Source organism: Saccopteryx bilineata, chromosome 1 (assembly GCF_036850765.1).
Source record: "Saccopteryx bilineata isolate mSacBil1 chromosome 1, mSacBil1_pri_phased_curated, whole genome shotgun sequence".
In the NCBI taxonomy this organism is placed as follows: Eukaryota; Metazoa; Chordata; class Mammalia; order Chiroptera; family Emballonuridae; genus Saccopteryx; species Saccopteryx bilineata.
The window spans coordinates 214945914-214968009 of NC_089490.1; the positions used below are offsets into that span (position 1 = coordinate 214945914).

At 46.1% G+C, this 22096-nt stretch overlaps 1 pseudogene; it reads left to right on the plus strand.

Moving 5' to 3' along the window:
• Positions 1 to 9722: 9722 nt before the first annotated feature.
• Positions 9723 to 10967, plus strand: LOC136320300 (general transcription factor IIH subunit 3 pseudogene; annotated as a pseudogene).
• Positions 10968 to 22096: the final 11129 nt, after the last annotated feature.

The window sequence follows — 22096 nt, forward strand, 5'->3', positions numbered from 1 at the left end:
GGAATAACAAAGAAATTACTGCCTCCCCCCAAGTTTGACAAAATTCAACACCTATTTATTAGAAAAACTCTCAGAAAATTGAAATAGGAGGGAAACTTTTTCAACATCCAGAAACCATCCATAAAATCCTACAGCTAACATTATTTTAAAGGTGAAAAACTAAATGCTTCCTCCTAAGAGCGAGGTGAGGCAAGATGACCCACTCTCACTACTCATCATTGTTCTAGAAGCTCCAGCCAGTGCAACAGGACACATAAAAGAAATAAAGGCACATGGTGTAGAAAGGAAGAAATAAAACTTTTCCTGTTTGCAGATTACCTGATTGCACACACAGTAAATCCCAAAGAATCAAAAAGCACAGACTGATCAGAGAGCCCAGCACGACTGTAGGACAAAAAAAACCAAAAAACATACAAATTCAATTCCATTTGTTTGAACAAGAGGACACTAAAATTTAAATGCAATTATTCTTATAATCACTTGAAATAAAATTAAATAATCAGGTATAAATCTAACAAAATATGTACCATACTTATATATTTAAAATATTGATTCAAAAAAACACAAGAAGAATGTAAATAAATGAACAGCTATACTATACTCATGAATTGAAAGACTCAACATAGAAAAACTGTCCATTCTCTCCAAACCGATAGATAGGTTAATGCATTTTATGTCAAAATCCCAGCAATCATTTTTAGATATATAAATACAAGATTATTATAAAGTTTATACGGAACAGCAAAATACTAGAATAGCTAAAACAATTTTGAAAAAGGAGAATAAAGGGGGAGGAACCAGTCTACCCAATTTCAAGATTAATTATATAACTACAGAAATCAAGGCTGCGTAGTATTAACAAGGGGGATAAATATCTAATAAGGACTGGTATCTAGACTGTATAAAGGACTCTTAAAACCCAAAAGTTAAAAAAAATTTAATTAGAAAATGTTTTCCAAAAGACATGGAAAACATTTAACTGAAGAAGATATAAAGATGGCAAATAAGCACATGAAAAGATTTTCAAAATCATTAGGTGTTAAAAAAAATACAAACTAAAATCACAATGAGACATCACTAGATGCCTAAAAGAAGGGCTAAAATAATAGTCACAACGCCAAATGCTGGCAAAGATGCAGAGAAACTGCATCCCTCATAATTGCTCATGGAAAGTTAAAATGGTACAGTCACTCTGAGAAACAGTTTGGTAGTTTCTTATAGATGGTCTGGAGGGTGAGGCAGGGTTTCTGCAGAGAGCAGGGTCACATGGCCCTGAGAGGACAAGTTACAGGGCCAATTTCATCTATATAGGCTGGGAACCAGTTCAGGAACCTGGGACATGGCCTGTGATCATTGGCTAATCCAGTCAGGAGGAAAGGCTCAAGGCAAGGCAGATAACTGGTGGATACTCACATTCAGCGGATCAAGAAGACCTGCAGGCCGAGATGGGTTGGAACTCTGCATGGCTGTTTGCTGGGAGAGTCACAGCTCTGAAAAGTTTGTAAGATCCTTGTGGGTCTTCTATCCTCACAGAGCCAGGTCTATCTGCCAGGTCTCCTGCTTCTGTTGGAACTCTGTCAGATGGGCCTCCCATGTGGATGAGGCCCACTGTCACCATGGATCTGGAATCAAGTGAATGAATCCTTCACTCAACAGACAGGAAGATTCCATCTTCTAGCCTGATTTGAGGCTCACAGTCTCAGAGAGTCCTTCAGTTGGATAGAGGTTATCTTCCCCTGAATTTTTATTTCCTGGGAACATTCCAGGAGCCACCAGAATCCAAGTGGCTAATGGATCAAAAGACACCAAGTCTTTTGAAAGCAGAGATAAGGATGCCAGAGTGAAACAGGAACTCCTTCATACTTCCAACAAGTATTTATTGAGCATATAGAATGTGTCAGTTTCCCTGGACCGATGGCAAGCACATTTCTCTGTCTTTATGTAACTTACAACCTATGAAAGTCAGTCAAAGAGCCTAAAGAATATATTAGGTGGAATGTAGGTTCATCAGTTCTAACACAACATCAAAATAATAGGTTAACGAGGTAGAACTTTGTTTCTCAGCCACATCTCAGTTTAAGTGTGAGCAGTCCATCAGAGCTTTGTCACCTTGTGTACACTGTCCTCACCCATTCAGTCCAAGATGTTTCTGCAAGATTCACATTCAAATCATCAGGAAGGAGGAAGGAGAAGAAGGCACAACTGTGTTCAGCACAAACCTCTCCCCGCAAAGGCCCAGAGATTGCACACACAGTTTTGCACAAACCCTAAATGCAGAAACTAGCTCCACGGCCCCATTGTGCTGCAAGGAGTCTGAGGAGATATGGTCTCTAACTGAAGAGCACATGCCCACCACAATGCTAGCTATTTCTTGTGGATGAAGGGAAAAGTGATCAAGAAAGCAGTAATCTCTAATTACCAGGGAAGTGAGTAGCCAGAGGACACACTTTCTAAGGATGAGGACAAACAAGGGGTCCAAAGCTGAGCATGGGAACTAACAGGCAGGGAGGAGAGGGGCCATGTGGAAGAACAAAAGGAACATTGACTGGCAGACCAAGCTCTGAAACAGCACTGTTCAGGAGCTTTGTCTGGGTTCCTTCCTGAGAGAGGTATCACCTCACAGTGGCACAGGGGAAAGGATGAAGGAGGGGCAACCCGAGGCAGCTGATGAAGCAAGCTTCTTGGGGCTGATGCTTTTAGTTCCAGAACTGTTCAGTAGGAGAAATCACTAAAAAGACTAATGGACTAATAGTGCTGCCCATTGGTGGTGTCAACTTTTGCCTTACCAACCGTCCTAATGGTCACAGTGATGCTAACGATGATGGCAGTGATGATGCTGGGTGAACACTCTGTCTCACTGGAGTAGCAGTGAGCTCCCTCAGCATTCCTGGGGGGAAGGCGCCATAAAGTAGAGCTTTACTGGGGCTATGCTGGTAGGGAGCAACCCGCACATGTGGGCACCATCCACAGCAAGCCCATGTCCTCCCTCAGTAGAATAGGATCCTCTCCACCCCCTCCTTTTCTCCTCCCTCCTCCTCCTGCCTCTCCTTCCTCTCCTTTCCTTGGCTACAGCTCATCTGCCTGGTTTTCCACCTGCCTCAATGATCTCTTCCAGTGTCATGATTTGAAATCTCTTGCTTATCCTGATGACACCAAGTCCCCCCCCCCAGCCCAGATCTCTGCCCTGAACTCCAGACTTGAAGATCCAACCATCTGCTGTCATCTGCACCCCAATGTCCATGTGAATCTGCAGCATCACATGACAAAAGAGAGCCAGGACTTTCTCTCCCAAGCATGTTTTCAAGTCACCCCATCTCAGAGAGCGGCCGCTTCCCTTTTCCCGATGCTCAGGACAACTCTTGCTCTAACACCTCGCACACATGCAGACTGGCAGCAGAGCCTATTGGCTCCATTTCCAAAACATTCAGGAGCCTGCTACCGCCCTGACCCCAGCCAACAGCCTCCATGCCTGCTTCATCCCCAACTCCCTTTATAGCCCCCACCCCATCCTGTCCCTGTAGTCTGCTCCCAGTCCCAAAGCCAAGAACACTGTGCAAACCTGATCAGCTTGCTTGCTGGCTTCTCTGCTCACTCGCTTCTCTGCTCAAAGCCTCCCCTGGTTTCTGTCTCCCTCAGAAGAGCAGCAAGACCCTCGGCACAATCCCAGGGCCCTTCATGAGCTGCCTCCACCCCCTACACTGACTTATCTCATCTCCTCCCAACCTACTCCCCCAGCAACACTGGCCTGGCTATTTCTAGGACCTGCTGAGCTCCTCCAGGTTTGTATTCAAGCGTCATCTTCTTGGTGAGTTTTCCTGGTTGCATCCCAGCTGCCTTCCCCACCACCTTCTGCCTTCTTTGTTCCATGTCTCTCCTCAGCACTTATGTTTGGTTATGTCTCTTGCTAGCTACTTCATTTCTCTCGCTGCAGTCATATGTAGCTCCATGAGAGCAGGGGTTCCTGCCTGTTTTGTTCTCTGCTATTTTCCAGCCCCCTGAGGGCATAAGGCTTGCAGTGTGGTGGGCACCCAATAAAATATTATTTGAGAAAGGGAATTGAATGAATGGCTCTGGCACCCTTCAGCCTTTAGCAGGACACCTAATCTCCCCGAGTGTTCATTTCACATCCGCAAAATGAAGACTTGGAGCTCCTTGAAATGCATGCCCTAGCCCAGTAGGTCAAGGGCTCTTAGTAGCTCTCCACACTCCTGATGCTGTTGGTCTCCAGACCAGTTATCACCACCATGTGCTCCCTGCCATGGCAAGGGCACAGCAAGTGGGGGCCCATCACCACTCTGCTCAACAACTGGATTGCACCCTCCTCAGGCGCTTAACAGCTCTTATCAATGCTTACAGTAGCTCAGAAGCTGGGGGTCCAAAGAAAGGGAAGACTTTGCTATCCTCCTCATGGAGCTCACTACCCTTCGAGGGGAAACAGAGAGACACAACTGAGGTCCAAGCACAGAGAACCATGGGGAGCTCTGGCCTGCCCAACACACCCCTCACCTCCATCCCACACCCTCACACACAGAATACGCTCCAAGTTCCAAACAGTCCAAAACAAAACACAGCAACAATGAACAGACACTGGCCAGCCCCAAGGGCTGCGCTGATAACCCTGTAGCAGCAGCAGTAACACAAATGCTTAAGTGTCTCCACCTCAGGGCTTCCACTCTGGGGCCAGTCAGGCACTGAGCGAAGGGTTCGAGCAGAAGGAAGGGCCACAGGAACAGAGGCCATGAGCCCCTCTCAGGGCCAACCCAAGGGCCTAATGGAACTTGAACATTCCATTAGGAATGTTGGGCCAGGAAGCCCCCGACTGGGCCTCACCTCTCTAGGCCAATGGAAGAGCATGGATTCCTTCCCTCAGCCTCCACAGGGAGCTTCCTGCCTGCTCCCTGGTCCCCAGGACAGACCCATTTTGCTGGTGTCCACCCTGCATTCCTGGACCTTGCTCCAGAGCATACCTCCACCCCTTCACTTCTCAGTTGCACTTCACATGTGTGGCAAGGTCTTCCCCCAAATGGGTGCCCAGGGGACTGTTTCACTCAAGGATGTGGGATGGCTTGGCTCCCCATAAATGCTTGAGCAAGAAGTGCTGTCATAAGGCCACAGCCTGGGGCTGAATTGTCCCTACAAGAGAGCCTTTGTTTGGCAAAAGCATCTTCCTTGGTTGCTAAGGTGCCAGCAATTCCTACAAGATCCCACTTGATAAGGCAGGGCAGGGTGAGGGCAGGGGAGGGGTGCCACGGTTTCTGCTTAGCAAGTGGCAAGTGGCCTGCAGAACATCCTGGCACCTGGGCCCTGCTGATGCTCCATGCCTTTTCCTCTCAAGGGAGGCTCCCGCATGCATGTTGGAGAGCCCTGTCTGGTTGCATGACAAGCTCTCCTACACAGCAGCTGAAGAGGACAGTGTTTGGGGGTCACCTCAGTGCTTTTCTGGGTGACCCCTAAAATGATGGGTTACTCTATGTCTTGTGATCCCAGAGTACTCAATTGCACTTGGGGCCAGTTCTGAACTCACAGGGCTTTGAGCCCTTCTGAGCCAAGGAAGTGGTGGGTGTGCACATGCCTAGCAGGGCTGGGGAAGGACCCACAGCTCGCCATCACCACAGTGGAAGAGCCTGACTATGACTGTACATGGATGATACCCAGATCTTAGTGCTGGGGAGGCTGTGGACGGCACTCAGACCTTAGCTCTGTGGAGACTATGGATGGCACCCAGATCTTAGTGCTGGGGAGGCTGTGGATAGCACCCAGACCTTAGCGCTGCGGAGGCTGTAGACACACCCAGATCTTAGCGCTATGGAGGCTGGCCGAGTTACTAACTCTGAGGCTCATCTGAGAGATTGGGGCAATGAGAGTCCAATGCCCGCATTGCAGCAGAGGTGGAGCAGGTGTGGTGTCCTGCTTCTAACATGGTCCTGTGCACACAGAAAATGTTCAAGAACTGCTGCCCTCGCTGGTGTGCAAATGCTGTGTCCCCAACCACACAGAACCCTGGAGTGTTCGAGGACCCTCACTCTTGCTGCCTTTGCCCAGAATGTGCCTCCCCCAACTAAAGTTCATTTACCAAACTTCACCATTTCTCCAGATGCAATTCAGTGTGGTCTCCTCTGTGTCCCCTGAATTCCTCAGGCAGAGATTCCTGTGCCCATATCCCACGTCTGTTCTATCTGCATGAGCAGCACACTCTCAGGGTTTGCAGTCGCCTCTCCCACCTGTAACCACGTGTTTATGTGTGAAGATGCTGCCCTGCTGTCGGGAGCCGATCCACTAATGCTGGCTAACTAGGTCACAGCAGGAGAAGATCCACAACTGCTGGTTGACAAAGTCACAGCAAAAGAAGATAGAGTCACCACAGTAAGACCAAGAGCTGCGGGTTGACAAAGTCACCGCAAGGAAAGGCACAATGACACTTCCCCCTTTAATCTTTTGAATTAATCTGGCCTTATATTCCCCCCTTTTCTGGGTGTGTGCTATTATTTATGGCACAGGGATAATAGTACCGTGCTTTCCCTGTAGATTTGTAGTAATTTCTTTGGAAATGAGAAGGTGTAAGTTCCACAGAAAAGCCTGTAAGCCCCTTGAACTGGGCTCATAAACATAAGAGGCTGGCCATGATATCCCTCATAAAGGGTTAAGTTTGTAGGAGAATTTCTTCTTATTAATCATGTTAGAAAGAATATAGTTAGAACTTAGCTAGTATATGAATATAGTAAATAAATAAAGTTTAACTAGACATTAGAATCTTAGGTAAAGTGGAGTGGAGTGGCCTGTTGCGTGGCCTTGGATAGGAGTGCAGCTGGCTAGTAAAGAATGTTTTGTTAAAAGACTTGTTTTGTCACTGAAGGCAGTTGCTGGGCTTTTCTCAGTAAAACATTCTCATGAGATTTTTGTATTTTCCAAGAATAGGAGAGGTATGTGGTGGGATTCATAGCAGCAATAGCAACTAATGCCTTCTGATATTATGTTGCTACTAGCTATCTTGCAGGTGCACTCTATGTATCTCTAAGTAAAAATTACTCTTTATACTATGTCAGTTTCTTAACAGCAAGCCTTTTGTAGTCTTGTGAAAAAAGAATTAGGACACTACATGAACTCAAGGCTATTTGCCTGAGCAAGCGGTGGTCCTCTGCTAGTCCTTGATGATTTCGTCTGCTATCTCTTTCTGTGCCCTTGACTCACAACAAGAGTAAAATAGAGTTATTAATTAGTACTAATCTTTTAGAAGTTTGTACCAATATTATTATTACTATTGTATAACTGTACTTTGAATAACTTACCACCTGACTTGTAGCTTATAGATGTGAATTAACTGTTATCTGGAAACATGTAACCATAGTGAAACAAAATACCATGTGACTGTAACTCAGTGTGTATGCATAAAAAGTAATGTTAGACCAGCCATTGAGAGAGATACCTGGCAGTAAATGCTAACCAGAGAATAAAGAATTCGGCTCTCTCACTTGATTTCGCCGACGCCGTCTCCTCCTGTGGGACCCCTGGATCCTCCCGCCGGGGCTGGACCCCGGCACCCTGCCCCCTGTTCTGCACCTTTACTCCACTCCTGGAGAGTCAGAGGTCACCTCTCATCTGTCTGCTGGAAAGCAGAGGGGCTGCAGGGATGGAGGGAAAGTCCTCACAAGGCACGCAGTACCTTAACAGTGGCCAAAGGTAAAACATCTCTGCCTCCAGCATGGAGCCAAGCTTAGTCTACCCACAGATTTTCCGTGAACACATGACAACCTCCAGTTTTCAATTGTTTTATTTCTTCTAAGGATGAAGAAAGACCTTTTTTTAAAAAAGTGGACACTCTGAGAGCTCAAATCAGGTCATCTCCTTGTGCAGAGAAAGTTTCTGTCTTTGAAACTGGAACCAAGAGTAGGCACATTCAGTCTTCATATTAACTATGCTGTCCCCAGACAGCTTGGCCTGACCCTAGAATCTGTCAGGTCCTCATTGCTGTCCTCTGTCATCATTCCTGGAGTTTTTGTCATAGCATCCACCATATAATCTATGTATATTTTATTTGTCAGTTATACTGGAGAACAAATTTTTTTTTCATTTTCTGTTGCATGAGGTTTTAGAACTGTTTCTATATATTTCTGCATCACTGATTCCAAATCTAAAATCCATTTTTTTGCTGCATGCTCTAGTTTTAATGCAATTTTTATTTCTTTTTGTTACAGTTAATGGCATGCATTGGTTTTTAAATTGGAGTTAAAGGGCAACAACTCTTGGATTGAACATAACTACAAGGCAATTAATGTTTTACAAACATCATTTTTACATAATTGTAGTTGTTTTTAAATGTAAAAAATTATTATCTGATAAAAAACACCCTCTTATTTTCTTTTAAGATTGAATCATGGCTTCTTCGAGTAGGCGTAAATGTAAGAATAGTCCTGACACCTTCTGTTATATATGTGGCTGTTACACACTTAAACATCAAAGGCGCAATATTTCATCATTTGTGACACATGCATATATTGCCTATTTTCAAGTTCTCCTTGGCGATCAAGACAAGAATTGGGCTCCTCATATTGTGTGTCATAGTTGTGAGAAAATGCTTCGTGACAGGACAAAAGGAAAATGCAAAGGAATGCCTTTTGGTATTCCCATGGTTTGGCGTGAACCTAAAGACTACAGCAGTGACTGTTATTTCTGTCTAATCCACACAAAGGGCATCGGCAAGAAAAAACAGCATATGATTCCATATCCTAATATCCCTTCAGCAATACGACCTGTCCCACACTCTGAGACACTCCCGGTTCCAGTTTTCAATGGTTTTATTTCTTCTAAGGACTAAGAAAGTGAACATGGTGATCAAGTGTATTTTGATAAGATGCATGAGGAAATGGATGTAGAATCTGAAGGGTCTTCTGATGCCAAGCAGTAATTAACCCCTCAGCAGTTTAGCCAACCCAAATTGAATGACTTAGTAAGAATGACATAAAAATTGTCCTCAACTTTCTGAAGTATAAGGAGCATAACTGGATCATTTGTGTGGATCTTAAAATGATAAATTTCCTGCTAGGACAACAGAGAGGTTTCATGAACTATCCTTGCTTTCTGTGTTTGTGGGACAGCCGAGCTCAGGAGAAACACTGGACACAGATGAAGTGGCCAAAATGTGAAGCTCTGGAAGTAGGGATGCAAAATATTGTGAATGAACCTGTAGTTAATTGAGACAGGATCATTTTTCCCCCACTTCACATCAAACTTGGCTTAATAAAGCAGTTTGTTCAGGCTTTGAATAGAAAAAGTGAATGCTTTCAACATATTATTTCTGCTTTTCCTGCCTTGTCTTTCGAGAAGATAAAAGCAGGTGTATTCAATGGACCTCAAATTCGAACCCTCATACGTGACAAAGAATTTGCCAGGAAGATAAATAAGGAGGAGAAAGCAGCATGGCAGTCTTTTGTGGCAGTTACAAAGAACTTCCTTGGGGATGGGAAGATGGCAGTGGAGTAGGCGGATGCACAGACGCCCAGCTCTCACCACCAAACTGGAATACAAATCAATATAGGAAAAATCAGCGTGAAAAACCAACTCTGGACTACAAGAACAGCTCTCAAAAACCAAGGAGCGAGCTGAGCTGAGGGATCCCGGTCACCATGGTCTCAGACGAAGATGAAGTGAATCTCCTAGTTATCATAGTTGATACCAACCCAACTTGGTGGGGGAAAGCAAGCATTGAAGGAATCCCAGTCGATTCTTATACCCTGGAGAGGATGACAGACTTGGAGACTTCTTCGGGGAACCTGGCAGCTCTCCTGCTGAATTTAATCCCTCAGGGAGTAAAGACGGAAAGTACGAGTTGTTAACAGCAGCAAATGAAGTTATTGTTGAAGAGATTAAAGATCTCATGACTAAGAGTGACATCAAGGGTCAACATACAGAAACTTTGCTGGCAGGATCCCTGGCCAAAGCTCTTTGCTAAAATAAGATATTCACAGAATGAACAAGGAGGTTAAAGATAATCAGGAAATGAAATCAAGAATATTGGTGATCAAGGCTGCAGAGGACAGCACCCTGCAGTATATGAACTTCATGAATGTCATCTTCGCAGTGCAGAAACAGAATATTTTGATCGATGCCTGCGTTTTGGACTCTGATTCAGGACTGCTCCAGCAGGCTTGTGACATCACGGGAGACCTGTACTTGAAGGTGCCTCAAATGCCATCCCTTCTGCAGTACTTGCTGTGGGTTTTATTCCCGATCAGGATCAGAGATCTCAGTTAATCCTCCCCCCGCCGGTTCATGTTGACTACCGGGCTGCATGCTTCTGTCACGGAAAACCTTATTGAAATTGGCTATGTATGTTCTGTGTGTTTGTCAATATTCTGCTATTTCAGCCCTATCTGCACCACCTGCGAGACTGCCTTTAAGATTTCTCTACCTCCTGTGCTGAAGGCCAAGAAAAAGAAACTGAAAGTGTCTGCGTGAGGATAAAACTTTGTCCATCTTTTAGAGCTACTTGTAAAAATTGTGTGGGGGAGTCTTTGTAGAAAGGCTGTGGAAACAACACAGATATGTATGAGAAGTTTTAATGATGTTTCTTAAAGGATATAGTGCTAAAGAGTCATCCTCACCCTGTACTTCTAGGGGACTGATTTGTCTGAGGGAGACAGTCTATGTAGTATGCTTACCCTAAAATGTTTTCAGACTGATTTTTGTCCGGAAAGGGAAAGAAAGTACATACTTGTTTGTGGCTTTTTAAAAATTAGGATGATCGTTTGTCAGATCATTCTGCTCTGACTGCTTATATAGGCTTCAGAAGTTATTACCCAAGTCTGGGTTCTTTTTTTTTTTTAACAGAGACAGAGAGTCAGATAGACAGGGACAGACAGACAGGAATGGAGAGAGATGAGAGGCATCAATCATCAATTTTTCGTTGCGACACCTTAGTTGTTCATTGATTGCTTTCTCATATGTGCCTTGATCATGGGCCTTCAGCAGACCGAGTGACCCCTTGCTCGAGCCAGCGACCTTGAGCTCAAGCTGGTGAGCTTTGCTCAAACCAGATAAGCCCGCGCTCAAGCTGGCAACCTCGGAGTCTCAAACCTGGATCCTCCGCATCCCAGTCTGATGCTCTATCCACTGCGCCATCGCCTGGTCAGGCCTAAGTCTGGGTTCTTACTGTGAAATGTTACATGGGAAATTTGAACTCAGTTTCAGAAAAGGTGGAGTAATGGTGTTAACATGGAACTTCTTACTGGAATCAACCGTTAACTTCAACAATAGTCATGTAAATTAAATCCTTCTTGTCTAACTTGAGATTTGGCTTCAGATATAAGCAGTTATTTATTCTTTTGCGTGACATCAGTACATGTTTGGACAAAGATACCCAAACAGTAATGATACTTTGTCATTGAGTCACTATAAAATCTGATATTAAATGAGTAAAGTGAGTGAAAAAAACAAACAAACCAAGGAGCAAAGAAGAAGCCACAACAAACCTGGTAGGGAGCGCCTGAATCTCCTCTGCTTACAGGAACAGAGGGGAAGGGAAGGCTGAGAGCCCAGAGGGGATCTCACCCAAGGCAAAAGATTAGAAACTACTGCTCACAGCCACTTGCCTGGTGACCAAGGAACGAGGTGTGTTGAAAAGACCAGCTTATCTCCCAAGTGGAAAGGACAGGGAGAGGGACAGACTGTGAGGGGCTAAGGAATGCAGGAAATGAACTAAAAAAGCTGACTCATCCATGCTGGATGCAGCCATAGCTGGGGGAAGGACTGAACCTTCCACAAAACAGTACTGAATTGCTTCTGGATCAGAGATCTCCAGACATCTCTCCAGCTCCAATCAGTGCAACAAGACACAGCTGAAAACAAGAAGTGGGGAGGAGGGGCAGCAACTCAGGTCTCCATGGAGATCTGAGATACACCTCCCCCTACTGAAGCTGAGAAAACACCCTGCCCCCAAAGAGATTAGTTGGCTGAAGAGGCCTTCAGAGTCTCAGGTTACACCCATTGCATTCCTGGATACACTTTGAAGGAAGCCCCCTGCTGAGATCAATAAACAAGACTATCACATGTTAAGAAAACAAACAAATCAAGACTTCAAAGCTGCTCAAATCGGAAAGTGGATTACAAATAATAGCTGATACCAACCCAAGAAGACCTAGAAATAACACAACTGAAAACTGGAGGCAGACAACAACAAGCCTAGACTCAACCAACTCTACAAATAAAACACCCAAACACAATGAGAAGACAAAAAAGTGCAATCCAAATGAAACCACAAGAGATACCTTCAGGAGATGAACTGAGTGATATGGAAATAATCAAACTTCCAGATGCGGAGTTCAAAATAATGATTGTAAGGATGCTTAGGGATCTTAGAACAAAGAACTTTCTTGGCAACAAAAAACCAGAAAATTATAAACTTCTGGTTCAAAGGATGCTATTGGCTTTCTGCAACATTGGATGTAACATGAGCATTAAGATTCACTTCCTGAACAGTCACCTTGATAAGTTCCTGAAAATCTTGGAGCTATTAGTGATAAGCAGACTACTGCTGGAGCATCAAAGAAGATTGTCCTCAACAAGTATACAAACGCAAGAGCTACAAATGCAAATTTTTGCCTGAATAGAATTTAAATAAGTTTTGCAAAAATTTTATGATTAAAATAAGTGTTTTAATATGTTCTATTTCAAAATTGTAGACAAATTCTGATGCAATCATATCTTTTAGTGTACTAGTGTATTATATAAATCACAAGATGATGCCCAAGAAGACATTCTACTTCATTATGTTAAAATAAATGTTGAAAATTTTACAATAAGATGGAAACCTAAAATCTTGAATTGCAAAAAACTGTAGCTTACAGAGAAAAACTAATGTCAGTGTTGAGATCAGCACACTCAAATTAGGTAAGAACAGGTGTTTTTGTGGATGCAACAAAAATTTTGTTCCCCAGTGTAAGGCCAGGAGCCGCCAACGTGGCCATTCACATGCAGGTTCCCATTGGATTCAGGCAGACGATAAAGAAATGGTGGAGTCAGAGGATGGGGGGCCATCCTATTTATTGGTGTCTCACCAAGACAGGCAAACCACAAAAGAAGACAAGGGAAAAGCAGAAAACCAGCTCTTCCCATGAAGGGCAAGGGATCAGGGAAGCCCCTGCAATTGTGATAGCAGGAACTGTGTGAGCAAGCTCCTGGTCTGTCCCACTTTATAGCGTAGAAAACCAAAATCCCTTAATCCAATATACAAACAAGGAAGTCTTCGATACAAAGTCACTCATCCAAGGCATAATTGGATTCCCCATGAGAGTGCACCACCCAGATCATACAATCAGTCAAGGGTGTGGGGAAAAGCTCAGTCCCAAAACCAAACCTTAGGCTACAACGACCTGGCCTGCCTATAGCCTGTCCCCCACACCCAATATAAGTCACAAGCGAGCAAACATACATATCATATTTACAAACCCATTTGACCAACATTCCACCCCTTTTGCTCGCTTTACAATCTAAACCACAGGCATCTTCCATGATGGTCACTGTGCAAGGAGTAGGATACATTGCATAAACAGAAATAGTACCAACTACAGCAATAGGATTAACAGATCAAAAACTATGGGCGAAATGAGAGAGCTGTCAGTGGCACCAAGAGAGGCAAATCTTTTCCCTCTGGCAGAATACAGGCCAGAGTTTTGTCTGCAGACAGCACCGTAGCTGGCACCAGAGGCCGCCCTGAGCGGGCATACCAAACCTTATTGGCCAATACACCAGCATCTGCTGGTTCTATGTGTAGTAAAATAGGGGAACTCATTATTGGCCATAAAGAAATTACAAAGGTGCCCTTCAAAATGCTGTCCCCTTGAGCACTCAAGGGATAATACACTTCTACCTTAGGTGGCCAGGTGCTGGTTGCCCAAGGAGTTAACTGGAGGTCCACCTCTAACCCCTTTCCCCATGGTGCCAACAAGGCCACCCATCTCAGATGGGGGGGCCTATACAGTCCAGGGTCAAGTCCATTGAAGCCGTTGTCCTTTAAGAAGGGCTGTTGGAGCAGGCAAGAGCACGTTGCCCTGCTGTCCGAAACCTGGCTTGAGTAAAATGTCCTTGGTGCGTATCTGCAACTGAATAGGGGCAGCTGTCCGATGCAGGAGGGCCTCTACTGGAGCTGGGCTTCCCCGTCGAGGTCGCTCATTCAAAATCTGAAGTACTGTCCATAAGCGGCGTGTCCATCCAGTAAGAGAGCCGGTGCCCCCCTCCTGTCGCAGTCCCTGCTTTAAGAGTCCATTATAACGCTCAATGATACCAGCAGCCTGGGGGTGGTAGGGAACATGGTACTTCCAGTCCACCCCCAGCTTTTGAGCCCATTGCCTCACCGTTGAACCAGTGAAGTGGGTACCATTGTCACTTTCGAGGACCAGCGGTCGCCTATATGCAGCACTCAGGCAGTCCAGAGCCTGTATGACTGCCCTCTGGTCAGGGTTACAAGCGAGGTAAGCAGCAAGCAGCCCGGTGGCAGTATCTACACAAGTGACTGCATACTGGTACCCTTCTGACTTTGGTAAGGGTCCAATGATGTCTATCTGCCATCGTGTCAGTGGGACATGACCCCTCTGGATCTGTCCAGGTGACACCAGAGGTCTCCGAGGGTGTTCCTTGGAACATACTGCACATTGCTCACAGGCTGCAAGTACCTCTGCATAGGACACAGGCAAGTTCCAAGCCTTAACCGTAGCCCACATAGTTTTCTGTCCCACATGGAGCAGGAGCCACTGTGCCACATCACCTGCAGGTGCAGTCTCCAACCATCACACCCTTGCCAACGTATCTGCCTCATCATTCCCAGGATGGGCTAGAGGGGCATGCCCTGTGACATGATATACTGTCACCTGCTTCTGGTGTCCTATTTCCCATAAGTCCTGCCACATGGCCTGACCCCATAATGGACAGTGCATTACCATCCACTGGTTAATGTGCCAAGTAGCAATCCAAAGGGTCAGTCCACGATAGACAGCCCAACTGTCAGTACAGATCACCAGAGGTGAAGGTTCATTATGGGCAACTAGCCAAACAGCTCTTAATTCTGCCCATTGGCTGCTTTGGCCTGTACCCGTGTCCATCCAAATAGTCTCAGTGGCCGGATGGAAGGCGATAGCCGTCCATTTGGCAGGTTGGCCCCTGCTGGAACCATCAGTATACCAGGCATCTTCGGGGATGGGCACCCGCCCCTCCTGGTAGGGACTGACCTCAGGTTCTGCCTCCTGAGCCCCAGTTGCACCTGACTCTAAAGTCGCATAGGTGACTGGGCCCAAGACTTCCTGCAGTTCTGCCCTCAATGGGCTGGTGCTAAGAGCACAGCGTTGTTGCAGATAGGCACCCCACTTGGCCAGGGTAGACATTTGGGCCATACCACTACATGGTTTAGTTGCCCAATCTCTCACCCATCCAGCTATAGGGTATGTTGTTTTGACTGTAACTGGTGTTGTGGTTGTAATACTCTCAGTTGCCAGGAGGGCAGCATACACAGCTGCCAGCTGCTTCTCTACTAATGAGTAACGAACTTCAGCACCTTTCCACAATTGGGACCAAAATCCAATAGGTTGCCGTAGGCGCTCTGTCCGCTGCCACAAGCCCCATCCAAACCCCTCCGAGGTTACATGAACATCCAGCTCACAGGACCTGGCAGGATCAAACACATTCAAGGCCTGTGCCACCTTGACAGCTCTCTTAGCAGCTGCAAATGAACCTTGTGCCTGCTCAGTCCAATCCCAGAGAACCCCTTTTCGAATAAGGTTGTACAAGGGGCGTAGTAACTGAGCCAAATGCGGTATAAATGCTTGCCAATACCCCAACAAACCTAAGAATTCCTGTAACTGTTTTACCGTAGTGGGCACGGGGTATGCTTGAATCTTATCTATAACTGCGTCAGGGATAACTTTTGTCTTACCCGACCAGACAACTCCCAAGAATTTAACAGATAACCCAGGTCCTTGTAATTTGTTCTCGTTAACTGCCCAGCCACATGCTTTCAAATGGGATAGCAGGGTAGGGACTGCTTGCTCCAATTCTGAAAGAGAATCACTAGTTAGCATAATATCATCAATATAATGGTACATGCGGACTACCTCTGGCTGTTTCCATTTAGCCAGGTCAGCAGCCACCAGCCCATGGCACAAGGTGGGGCTATGCAAATAGCCCTGGGGTAACACTGTAAAGGTCCATTGTCTCCCTTCCCAACTGAAGGCAAATTGGTCTTGACTCTCTGTGGCTATATCAATAGAGAAAAAAGCATTGGCCAAGTCTGCCACAAAGTGGTATGTCCCCAACTCATGGCTTAGCTGATCCATCATGTTAGCTATCGAGGGAACAGCAGCGTGCAAAGGGGGAACAACTTTATTAAGTTCCCTGTAATCTACTGTCATTCTCCAGGTTCCATCTGCTTTGCGCACAGGCCACACTGGGGAGTTGTAAGGACTGTGTGCTGGCCGGATGATCCCCACCTTTTCTAGTTCAAGGATTGTCCCTGTGACTTCTTCATAACCACCTGGCAGGCGGTACTGCTTGGTGTTAGTCACACACCGAGGGACGGGTAATTGCAAAGGGGAATGTGATGCATGTCCCCGCAATACTGTCTTCACAACCCTGATCCGCAGCCGGAACTCCCCAGCTGTAGTTTCCAACCACAGTCCTTGCAAGACATCTACCCCCAAAATATATTCAAGAATAGGAGATACATACACCTTATATGGCTTAGGAGGCAGTCTCCCTATCCCCAATGGAATAGTTATTGGTTTCACTTGAACAGTTTGGCCCCCATAACCGTCAATGGCCACTGGGGTCCCAGCAAACCGCTCTAGGTTTCCATAGAGAAGGGAACATTATCATTAGAAGAGAGAGCAGAGGAGAGCAGAGAAAGGTCACATGGAGGAGGCCAGGAGAAGCAGCCAAGATGGTGGAGTGCTGAGTGAGAAGCCAGTTTGTGTAGAGTTTGTATTTGGGATAAGGAAGGAGATGGGGAACAGAGGTGAATAAGTCTGGTGAGCTAGAAACCTTTGATTCTAGGAAACTCGGATAAGTCAGTGGCTTTGTGAGCACTGAATGTGACTGGGTTTTGGAGCCCAGTGTGTATTTTTACTTGCCCGCCGGGTGCAAGCTAGAATTAAAGACTATGGCCCATCAGTTCTTGGCTCCGCTGTTTCTTTACCGACTGTCCGAATTCAATGCGAACCTGCATGGGCCGGGCTGCTTTGATAGTGGCCCTGGCCCTGGCTCCTGGCTTTACACCCAGTGTTATTTGTTTCAGATCCAATTCTCTCTGTTCACAGATGTGAGGGCGGTGACATGTCCAGAGGCACATAGCTACTAAGTGTCTTCCAGATGCAACACACTCTAGATGTAAGTCCATAGGGACAATGAACAGATGGACAGTTTGGGAAATTGATGCAAGACACTGAACTGGGATATCTGACTATGACTATATCAGTTCCCCATTGTTGCTGTAACAAACTGCCACAAACTTAGTGACTAAAACAAGATAAGTCTACTGTCAGAAGTAAAAACTCACCCTGGCCAGTTGTCTCAGTGGATAGGGCATTGCCTGGCATATAAACGTCCTAAGTTCGATTCTCGGTCAGAGCACACAGGAGAAGCAACCATCTTCTTCTCTTCCCTTCCCTCTCCCCCTTCCCTCTCTCTCCTCCTCTCGTAGCCAGTGACTCAATTTGTTCAAGCACTGGCCCCAAGCACTAAGGATAGCTCAGCTGGTCCAAGTGTCAGCCTCAGGGACTGAGGATAGCTCGGTTGGTTTGAACATCAGCCCCAGACAGGAGTCGCTGGGTGGGTCCTGGTTGGGGTACATGCAAGAATCCTTCTCTCTATCTCCCCTACACTCATTTAATTTTTTTTTCCTTTTTTTTTGTGACAAAGACAGAGAGAGGGATAGATAGGGACAGACAGACAGGAAGGGAGACAGATGAAAAGTATTAATTCTTCGCTGCAGCACCTTAGTTGTTCATTGATTGAACTTGCAATTGTTTTCACCTATGGACAGAGTGAACATTACCACAGGTGCTTAGAATACACTGTTGCGCAGATGAACATTCAAAAAGAGTAAGGAATGTAGATTTGTGATTTCTGCTTTGGGCGGCTGTGTAGGTGCCCACCTAAGAGAGAACTCTGATTACAATTGTCATGTTAACAACCAGTTCACCAAACAACAAAAAATCACCGGTAGGTATCAGTTCTGCCAAACCAATGCAGACCGGTTGAATCCCATCACTGGTTTTAATGAAGTATTGAAGGGATGACATATACAATCTCTCCTTCTCCCTCTTCTCCCTCTTCCTCTTCATCACTGTGTGCCGTGTAGAGTCAATTAGAGGTGGGCATCAGGGCAGGAGAGGAGGTGGTTTAGGAGGATGTGACAAGGCCTGCCCTTGGCTAGTGGCCGTTATAAGGAGTAGAAGGCACAACAGATGTTACTGGAGATGGGCTTCAAGGATTGGCTGGTGGACTGAGGGAGTGGCTGATTGTGCCTGCCCTTCCCAGGGGTCTCTGTCCCACCACAGAGTGTCACACCTAGCTCATAGGCCCATGGGTGACCCTAGGAAAGCTGTTCCACTATGGCCAGCTGTCGTGGTCCCATCCAGGTTTCACTGTCATTAGTCGAGTTGTTCTGCTCTTATGTGATATTCATCTCTGTCTGCAAAATGCCTCAGTAACACTCATCTCCCACATGACAGGCAGTATTTTTTCCCAATTGATAATCTCCTTTGTACACAATAGATCTCCTTTCATTTTTCAATTGCCAGAAAAGTCTTGCCTGAAAGCACCTCCCTGCCCTAAGCTGGGCTCCTTCCTCTGCATCAGGTTGACTGCTAAACCGGCAAAAGGAGGGAAGAGAAAACCCTGATGTGCAGCATTTACTAAGTTCTATGATGTCACACAGATGCCTTAATTGTTACAATGGGGGCTGGCAGCCTATAGGGGCCGGCTCTGCTCAATACTGCTGATTCCTGGTCCGAAGCACCAGTGGACGACCTCCGTGTCTCGCACACACGATTACCTAGGTCAGAGCAGAGTACCCAGGAAACGGGTGGTATGGGGAATCCACAGGCATGTGAACACACCCTGTGACTTCTTATATGCTCCAGTGTGTCCATGGAGCTACAAAATCAAACCTGTTACTAAGGCAGTTTCTCTGCACTAGTGATGAAAGAAGCTTGGTGTAGTGTTCCCTGTGGACTGGTCAATGGGAACGCAGGACATGGGAAACCTAAGTGCCAGCTCTGGCTCTGCTGCTCATTTACTAGTGACTTCAGACGTGTCATCTCACTTCTCTGGGTGTCAGCCTGAGTGTCTGCACAATGACCCTAAATCTAAGGCAGTGAGGATGCCCCAGGTCTGTGTGTTCTTACTCTCAAGTGAGAGTCCTGGGAATAGGAAGGGAGAGCAGGCATGGACACTCAGGGAAGAGAGATGAGAATTAGGTGACTGAACTGTACAGAAAATACAGACAAAAACAGACTCACAAATGGTTCCCAGGTGAGCCCGGCCAGCCCCAGAGTCCTGTGCCATGTGCCATGCAGCATGCAGCATCCTTTGGATTTCTCCAGACAATAAAACTGTGTCCAGGGACTCCTGAGGCTAATGAAAAATTCCTAGGCATTCCACCTAGGAGACCAGCACAGCTCTGTGACCTCGCCCAGGGGCTGTTGGTGGCACTAGTACTCCATGTGTGAGCTGAGGGAGACCACAAAGAAACTCACCCTGACTCCACTCACCCACGGATTGCCAGACCATCTCTCTATCCCCCCCATCCCACCTCCTCCCAAGCTCATCCTAAAATGCCCCACCTTGGTCCACAGCTAGCTCGCTCACGTCACCCTCTTCTACAACCTGAGTTCTTTCCATTCGGAGGCACAGAAGTGAAAGTTATTGAGTGAGGTCATAGGAGGGGACCCAGGGAGCAGGGATAGCCTTTCCTTCCAACTGGTCCTCAGGCTTTCCTGCGAGGGAGCACACTGGCCACCAATGCATGAACTATTGAGAGATCTCGTCTATGCTCCTGATGCCTCATTCCAGTGAATATGTCTTTTCAAAATCAAAATGTTCTGAGTTTCTTTAATAACAAATGTGAAAACATCCCCAAACAGAAAGGACTGCTAAGGATAACCACATAAAGCAGTTTCTACTGAGAAAACCAGCCGAGTCCTACAGAGTCCCAAGGCAACCCTCGGTTTCCATGCATGTTCAGGAAGCGAGAATCCAGCGGTGAGCAGGTGGACACTCTGTCCAAACAAGCAACTACCATCCTGAATTCAGCCTCCATGCCCCACCAGCTGCAGTTCCCCTTGGCTTCCTGTAATTTCTCCCAAAAATACATCTCATGGACGTTTTATTTTCATGTTCTCACCTTGAAAAGCAGCAACTTGTGAGTGTGAGAGCCTCCACAGGGGACAGGCCCACAGGCACCCGGGACCTCTGAGCAAGGGTTGCCTCTTATCAAGGACACTGCCACAGATAGTCTCTTTCCTTAACTCCCAAGATGAGTGGGTTTTCACTTTTAGGATTAAGGCCTCCGTTATTTCTCAAATACTTTGCTTTATCCAAGGAGTATACAAGATCAGTCATGGGCCTGGCCAGCTGGTCCAACCTCACCAATCCTTGATCATAATGAAAGGCCCTAATTTGTCCTAATTTGGCCCTAATGTTTCTTCTCTTCTCCCCAGCAGCACTCAACCTGTGGGGTGGCCTAGTTTATGCAAATGAAAGGAACTCCTGAATCACAGGAGTCCTCCTGCCACCTCCAGGCCAAGGGTCTCTCCTCTAGAGGATAGGGGAACAGGAGCAGATGACCAGGACCCAGGAGCATAGGAGTGAGCACTTCAGACATGGATTTTGTGTGTGGAGGCATTTTCTAAAAGACCAGATTCTTAGAGACTGCTTGAAGGCAGCATAAAAGCTAATTCAGGCAGAAAGCTTTTCCTGGGAAAAATTCCGCGGCTCTATAGAGACCTCTAGTCTGCCTTCCAGACTCCTGGGAGAGGGGAGTAGGATTTGGATGGTGGCCTGGAGACAGTTTGCAGCTTTCTGCCATCCAATGACTCGCAGCCCCTCAGGCTGAAACAGGCAGGTGCTGTGAAATCCGCTGACAGGTCAACTTCAAGGTGATCCTCCTGCTGGAGTCTTCTGTCTGATCAGCTAATCTCCCATCACACCTCTGGTACCTGGTAAAGGTAAATAATTATGACTAAGTGTGTGAAGTAGGAGGGTCTTTGCACACCTGTAATTATTACCTGGCACATCTCTGTAGAACCTGGGAGTTTCCAGGTGGCCAGCAGGGCCAGGTGGGTCCTCCAAGCAACATCTGGCCTAGGAGACAGCATTCAGACTTATAGAACTGGACACCTGTTTCATGGTGAGGCTGAAAGAGTCCAAATCCCCAGGCTCCTAAGCTGTGATATACCTGGTTCAGATGCTCACGTACATCAGTAAGTGTCTCAGAATAACCAGAGCATGATTCCCTGAGAGCCGCACTGCACCACAGAAATAAAATGTGAGTTGATTATGGCAGTTTAAACTTGCCAGTAGCCCAGTCAAGGAAAGAAATAGGTGAGGTTAATTTTAATGATATAACTCAATTGACCAAAATAGTATCATTTCATCATTCAACATAATAAATATTTAACATAAATATAGAAATTATCAGTGAGATATTTTATATCTTCTTTTCCTTACTAAGGCTTCATACTCCAGGGGTGTGCTGCGGTGACGACATGTCTGAATTTGGACACATGCACCAGCGCCGTGGGCTCCAGCGCTGGGCCAGACCATGCATCTCAGAAGGTGGCAGCACCCCACCCCCACCCCAGTACCACAGCCTTCTGGAAACATTTCACAGCAAATAAATGAAATTGTTACACACGACATTTTATTTGACTTAAAATGCCAGTGCGCTTCATGAAGTAAGAATTACTAAACATTTCTTGTAAAGAGTACCAGCAGGTCTGAGCCCAGACTTAATTGGCTCTTTCTTTCAAGTGCTCATGCCAGCAGCCTTGGTAGCATGGCTTAGGCTAATAATTTTTTTCCCCCTCTCAAAAATAAATAATAAATAACTCCAAAT